This window comes from Xiphophorus hellerii, chromosome 20 (assembly GCF_003331165.1).
Source record: "Xiphophorus hellerii strain 12219 chromosome 20, Xiphophorus_hellerii-4.1, whole genome shotgun sequence".
NCBI classification, from domain to species: domain Eukaryota; kingdom Metazoa; phylum Chordata; class Actinopteri; order Cyprinodontiformes; family Poeciliidae; genus Xiphophorus; species Xiphophorus hellerii.
This window is the reverse complement of record NC_045691.1, coordinates 29,264,266-29,272,268: the sequence shown is the minus strand read 5'-3', so window position 1 is coordinate 29,272,268 and position 8,003 is coordinate 29,264,266.

The window sequence follows — 8,003 nt, the reverse complement described above, 5'->3', positions numbered from 1 at the left end:
CAAAAATCAAGTCTGATTCCTAAAAACTCGGGGAATACACAATAAATACACAAATAAATCTATAAGGAAGCTTCTACCGTTATAACATGGTCCAAAGGAAAGTATTTCAGGAAAACACAATTTAGTAATATAAATAGGAACTGGTAATTTCTTCTTAATACTGTAGATAAAAAAACAAGGAAACTTACATAATTGATATAATGCAATGTGAGAATAAAATTACTGCTATTATTTAAAGAGTCTAATTGGTTTTGCACAAGTGACACATTGTTAAAACGATAGATGAAACAAATCTGATTGGCTTTAAGTAAAGGTGAGAAAAAGAGGCTGACATGAAAACAGCTCTTTGTTTGTTTTTTTAAACTTATTTTTGTAATTATACAAAATTATAAAAAAGTATACATATTTGTTTTCACTCATATCAGAAAATGAACCTCAGATTCATTCAGTGAAATATTTGACTGTTAAATGTAACTGTTGCTTGTTCACGTTGCGCGATTGAAAAAATTTAAATAGAAAGTTACTATTGTTACAAAAAGAAAGTTTTCTTTTTCAAAGTTTCAGGAAAGGAAAATCGTTGCAGGAAAGTCTGGTAAAGTGATTGCATCTCTGTATGTTGAACACCAGGGGGCGTGCTCTCCACATAAGAAGGAATAACAGGAGGATTAAAAAAATAAATAAAAATCAGGAATATTTGTGGTTAGGTGAACGTAATGCATAAACATTAGAAATCTTTCAGGATATTTAAAACTTTAACACTTAGTCTTTGAGACCTTAAAGACAAAAGTATCAGTAAACCAAACATGCAGGGACACTAGTGTATTTTTTCCTTTTTTTTCCTTTAATATTCAAACCAGTCAGCATAACTAAAAACATTCTCCATCAATAAAATTGTCTGCTGGGGCTACTAACCTGACCAGCGTGCAAATACCTTTTGATCTTGTATGCTGCAACGGTGACTGAACCAGGAGAGGACAATGCAGTCCTGAAGCTAGAAGGTCAGACAAAACTAAACTTCTCTGAATTTTTTCCATAGGATGGAAACATAAACGGGGAGATGGTAACATATGTTGTATAATTGTTATTGTCAGTAGGTTGTGTTAAGAACTTCACACAAAGTCAGAGTTTGTTCCCTTAAGATAACATTAGCCCCGTTTTGCTAAGTAGCTGTAGAGCTACAGCTTTAAGTTGCCTGTAACTTAAAGCTCTACAGCTAAGTAGCTGTAGAGCTACTTAGCACACCTAGCTTAGCCACCTAGCCTTAAAATTAAATATTAATCAATTTAACCTTTAAATTTGGGTTGAGAACTTGACCCTTTAGTGTTGAATTAACCTTGGGCTGAATCAGTCCATTTTTGGCATGTAACTGGGTTTCCAAAATAATCCAAACTGATTTGGTTTTAGGGGTGCAGTTGGTAGCACTGTTGCCTTGCAGCAACAAGATCCTGGGTTCGATTCCCGGCCCGGGGTCTTTCTGCATGGAGTTTGCATGTTCTCCCTGTGCATGCGTGGGTTTCTTTCCGGGTACTCCGGCTTCCTCCCACGGTCCAAAATCATGACTGTTAGGTTAATTGGTCCCTCTAAATTCCAGGGTGTACCCCGCCTCTCGCCCAAAACGTTTGCTGGAGATAGGCACCACGATCACAAAAAGGACTAAGATCATCAAACGGTTTAAATCCACATGAATGTTTTAGAATTAGAATATTTCACGGTTTATAATTTCTGCAATATTTTAATGGCCTCCCCATTTAGGTTGTGGTACATTGTGAGATTGTACTTGCATCTGACAAGAGTGATACTTATTCTCTTGTTTGGAATGTCTTTGGAGGACTTCAACAGGCTTGCTTGTTAGGAATGCTTGGGAGTTTGATGACAACAGACACACTGCGATGCTGAACTCTGAAGCTGTGCTGCAATTGGTTGGAGAGATAAGGAACCCAAAGCCCACCAGAGCCCGTTCTCTGCAGATATTATCAACAACTGCCCACTGCTGCGTCTGATGCCGCGCTGATGGACTTGGCCTTAAATTGGCTGTGATGCTTCTCCCAGGCTGCAGGGAGGAGACTTGTGTTGAGGAGGACAGAGGAGAACAAAAGAAATTTCAAAGCTTTCCCTCATCTTCCTTGCCAACTTCGAGAAATATAATGACGGCGGTGACCAGGGAAACACCAGAGGGGTTGCTACAAGGATTAGCCGTGTAATGGAGCTGGGAGGCAGACGTGGAAATTACTAGAAGCTCTAGGTAGGTGAACACAGCAGGGTTCAGTTCAGGACGGACTCAGCGTTCGCCTACGCTGCAGGAGTCGCCTCATGACACTTTTGGAAAGTTTAGCTTGGCTGTCAGCTAACTGCAGGGTTAATGTTTTTATCCATACCACAAGGTAATCCAAGCTAATTACACATGGAGTCAGAGGTGTTCACCAGCACCCAAAGGCAAGCTTCCTGACGAGCTTTGGAAAAATAGAAATGTATAACAGAGCGAGACTCTACACAGCTAAAAGAAAAGAAAATCCTACTTTTCAAACTTTTGCTCACTTCTCATTTACCTAAATATCACAATGAATTGAAACAGTGTTTGCGTGTCTGTGTGGGAACTCAGACTGTTTGCTAAATCTTTGAATGGTTCGAGAACTTTTCCAGACCTTTGCTGTTGTTCAAGACTTTAAGTTTATTTATTAAGGATTTACGATATATCGACGATATTAGTCCTTTTTTTGTAACAGATTGAAGTTGGTCGAATAAATAAAACTGTGCCGATGTTTATCTTCATCTTATTGCAGTTTGTGTCTGGAGGAGGTTGGTCATGTGACAGCGATAGTGATGCAGCGCAGGACTGTGGGAAGTTTAACCAAACCAGCAGTGAAGTCAGCGGTATGGTCGTTTTAGTCAAGGTACCAATATTGGATATCGATTTAGGCCCACGTTTTCACATCAGCACATCCCTATTATTTATGTTTGACTTCACTGAATTCACAGCACTTTGTATTTTCCAGAATAAACCCCCTCACAGAACTTTCTAATAAGATACCAGGGCAACCTAAACGTTTCCCCGCTTGTTATCTTTCATGCTGTGAAGCAAATGAGCAACTCTATAAAGGTGAGGCCCATTTGGGTTTCGTTGGCTGACCTTTTCCAGCCTGTCTCAAATGTCATTCTTGTTGCAGGAGGAGAAGTCAGAGGCACAGAGCGCTGAATCAAACCGAGATATGTCGAAATGTTGCTGTGCTCGCCCGGAGCGTACACCCGCAGAAGTAGTCACGGTAACAATGAGTTGTTTTTAATAATCGCCCTGGAAACCGACTGATGCCAAGAAATCTCCTCTGCTTTTGTCCCGTCAACTTTTCACTTTCGCTACCATTGCAGCTACGTCCCCCCGTAGCAAATGAAGCTGAGTGGTTATCATATTCAATAATCTTATTACTGCTGGGTTTTTTTGTGTGTGTTTAGATGATCAGTCTTACTGACACTCACACACAAAACGCTTTCTGCTGGAGAAAAGCCACCGCCGGTTACAGAACGAGCTCCGTCTAAAAATACAGTAAAAACGAGCTTCGAGCGTCCGTGTCAGCGCCGAGACCGAACACACACTCAGCCTGGCAGTTTGCTCCAGGCAATACGCAGCACTCCTTTAATTGGGCCCTGAGAGAAAACACCAGAACAATCCGCCGAACAATTTATTATGCATCATACAGATGATTAACATCACAGACATGTGCTACGTTTCCATGTTTCTCTGTGTTTCGCCACTTTCTTAAACGGTACAGGCCCAAAGCCTGGGTACAGCTTATTCTTTTTTATTATTATTATTTATTTTGAAACATACAATCAGCAACTATCCAGATTCATTTCCAATGGCTGTGAGCTTTGTAAAGGTGCGTTACACACACATTCACAGCTTTTTGCTTCCCTTGGAGTAAAAGTATTTGCATACTTTTATGATGGGGATTGGACATTTTCTTTGGATAATGTGCAACACTGAACTCTGGGTCAATGTTAAAGAAATTATGAGGCTTTTAATGCTTTTTTTCCATGCAGAAAAGCCCCACCTTTTTGACAGGTATAGTCAGGTATACTTTTTATTCACATTTATAAAGTACCGTATTTTCCGCACTATAAGGCGCACCTAAAAAGCTTCAATTTTCTCAAAAGCCGTGAGTGCGTCTTATAATCCGGTGCGCCTTATATATGGACCAATATTGAGCCACAACAGGTCTCGCAACTACGGTAAGCAGCCCCCAACTTCATTTTCCCCCGTAGAAGAAGAAGCGCGCGGTGCACACTGGGTTTTGTGTAAAGACCCCAAAATGGCTCCTATTAAGAGACACGCTTACGACGCAGAGTTTAAGCTCAAGGCGATCAGTCACGCAGTAGAACACGGAAATAGAGCAGCAGCGAGAAAACTTAACATGAACGAATCAATGGTGCGGAAGTGGATATATATTGCGATTGCACTAACGTTTGATTTACCGTAACAGTATCAGACTGTTTTTTACGTGTTTATTGAATCGAGGAAAAGTTCCCCTCCACTATATATAACTTGCTGTTGTTAAAAGATAAACTGTGTCACGAAAATACCACGTCACTGACTTTACCTCGGGGAAAATAATAAAGCAGCTGTTTATTCATTTTGGGAATGAACGGAGTTTTCAGAACGCTGGTTTGTAATCTATTAATAAAGTTTGACTGACCTATCTGACTATTTTATTGACATTCCCTTTATCGCAGCTCCATCTAATGGATGCATAACGTAACCCCAGCCTCTACTGTAGCCTCTATTCTATGCGCCTTATAATGCGGTGCGCCTTATATAATATGAAAAAAGTTTTAAAATAGGCCATTCATTGAAGGTGCGCCTTATAATGTGGTGCGCCTTATAGTGCGGAAAATACGGTAATGCAAGCATACATTATGTAGACAAAATAGGACAAAAGTAAATTGGCTCAGTTTTGAGTTATTTTCTGCAAAACAAAATGAATGGGACTGGTGGGAACTTCTGTGTAAAATTGACGTTAGTATTTTATTTTTTTTCTCCCAAATACACAACAGCCAGTGCAATCTGAAAAAGTAAAATTGTCCCATTTCAAAGATGATTTGCTGTGAGCAGTGTTCAAGTCTGTTAATCTAAAATAAAATGAAACTTCATACTAGAGACGTTCTGAAGACTTACAGTATTTCCCAGCCACTTTTATGGATTTCTCACACCACCGTTAACATTTGCACAACATCCAGAGCAATTAGCACACACTGCACAAACTCCGAATCGACTCATTCATCCGAGTTTTGCTCAGAATGGATGACACGATCCTCAAAGGCAAATATTAGCATCGGTGAAAGTGTCAGTGTCACCGAAATGACAAGTCCTGACAGCTTTGTTCCATATAAACAAGAACAAGAACCGCGTGGAATGGACAGATTTTGAGAAACAGTTCAACACATTCCTCTGTAATGACTCAAGCGATAAATCAAAGACGATTTATTTTAAATGGAATGGTTATTAGGTGTGATTCGTTTTAACCGAGACGACATAAGGAAGTGAAAACGTTAGAAACAGCAGAGAACTGAAATGTTGCAGCAGTTATGAGAATTTTCAGTCGGATCAGAGATATGTTTATCGGGACATTTTTTGACACACTACTCTTAAAATAAAACTGCTTACCACTTTTCTATGCTGTGGTAAATAAGTGTTGCTAAATATAATACAGACATGCAGAGCATGAATGCACGAAGCTTAAATAATGGTGTATTGTTATCCAGACAGTTCATTGTGGTAATTCTTAAAAAACAATAAGTTAAATTGTTCAACTCTAACTGTTTGAGGTGTTGCTTGTTCTCCCTTACTTTGATTAAATGTGTATTTTCTAATGGTAAAAGTGTAATTAAGAATTTTTTTTCTTGCATATTTCATTATGATTTTCAGTCTAGATGTAAAGCATATAAGGCTGGGACTCTGTCTGTTCCAGATGTGGCAGCCGATCTATTTCCCAAGTTCTATCCCAGCTGCTGCGTCTCTGAAGACGTCGGCTTTTATCTCCGTATCGGCACAAGCAGGGCTGGGAGGCTTTAGTCCGGATCGATGAGGCGAGGCCCACGTGAATCTCATTTAAAATAGGAACTATGGGAACAATGAGACTCCAATTTCTCACAATTGCATTTGAAAAAGTTGCATCTGTCTGTTTTTACCAACACAGGAATAAGATGGATTTCCTGTCAGTGTAAAAACTTAAACTTGACTTCCTGTGCACAGCTAAAGATGAGGGGGGGGGAAAAAATAAGAGCCTCAGTGGAGAACACAGTTTAAAATGATTTAAAATGATTCTTGAAAACTCCACAGATTGTGGTGAGAACGTTTGGTTTGCAGGAGAGGAATTAAAGGAGCTCAGGTGGGACTTAGTAGGTAATACTCTGCATTTAGTTTATTTGGTTTATTATGGATGGGAGCTGTTGGGAAGTGGCTGAAAATCCATGAGCGATGAAGGTCAAGAGCAGCTTTGCAAGCATCGAATATGGAAGTAATCCTTGTTTTCTTTTATTGACGTTCTGATTGGGTTCAGAAATCAGCTAAGCAGTCAGTAGAAGAAGAGCTGAGGATGTGAAGAGGATAGATGTAGACCGTAAGTAATAACTAAATGCTTTCATTTGTTTCCTTCCAGCAGCTTTGCATAAGACCAGCAGCGTCAGGTGAATTTTTCTGCTATGTCGAGCAAAAGTATGGAGATAAATTGGGGCCAATACGTTTGTTCAAAAGGAAAATAAATGTTCTGAAAAAATAGTTTTAAGCTGAAAAAAAGTTTGAAGAGCTTCAAACTTTTTTCAATTTCAAACTTTTTTTTTTGGGGCTTAAAAATAATTTTATTGGCCTATAAAATTCTTTTTTCTTTTTCAGTTTCCAACTTTTATTCAGTTTAAAACTAATTTTATAGATCTATGAAATTATTTATAAAAAAGTTTGAAACTGAAAAAGCATATTTAAATGAAAAAGATTTGAAAGTGGAAAAAGGAACGCGTAACTGGAAAGAAATAGAAACCGAATAAAAGTCTTCAAACTAAAAAAAATTATGTTCAATCTTCTTTTCAGAATCTGAAAAAGTATTTTTATGGGAGAAATCCTTGTTTTTACTTAAATCTGCTGATTTCAGATTCAAATCGAAAAACTTGAATCTGAAAAGTAGTTTTGAACACCAACAAAATCTGAAACTGGAAAATAAAATGTTCAGTTTCAGATTCTTTTATTCGTTTGAACAAACTTTATGGCCCAAATTTAACTCCATACAGAAGCATAATGAATTTACAACAGAAAGAAAAGAGGGAGGAAAATGCTGGTACTTGGCAAATAATTAACATTTTTATTACAATGCCACAATGCTGATATTAATGACAGAATATTACATTGTTTATCTAATGGAGTACAGCTCTATTTTTTTTTGTATTTGAGGATTTGGAACAACAACGCAGACTCACTAGTCTTGTCCCTGCATGACAACCGCCTGCTTCCATCGAGAGGCGTGAACTCACACCTCTGCTGAAACAAGGAAAAGAACCGACGCTGATCCCTCTCAGAAGTGGCAGTGGTTACTTTCCTCGCATGTCACATTTCGTTACAGTAGCGGGAAGTGAACCGTCAAAGCTGGCTCTTGTGAGGATCACAAATGACAGCGGATGGTGGCACTTTGCTTAAGAGAGAAAGAAAAAACTGCTGTGTATTTTCTCAAGTGGAAGTACATTTCTGCTTTCGGTGTTAAAAAGTGTTTCTGTGGAGGCCTATGTTCTATTGTTCTTTAAATTTGATTAATAGCAGCACAAATTGGAAGATGTTCAACCCATTTGGGTTCCAAAAACTAAAAGAAACCCAAAAATGACTTTGATTTCTTGGGTTCCTCTTCTCAGGGCGTTCAGCCCACTGAGTTGAAAGTTTCTATAAGCTAGAGGAAAATAATGTAAATAATTATTAAAAACGACTGGTATTTGCTTTCTTCAAAGATACATGTTAGGAAAGAGGGACCCCA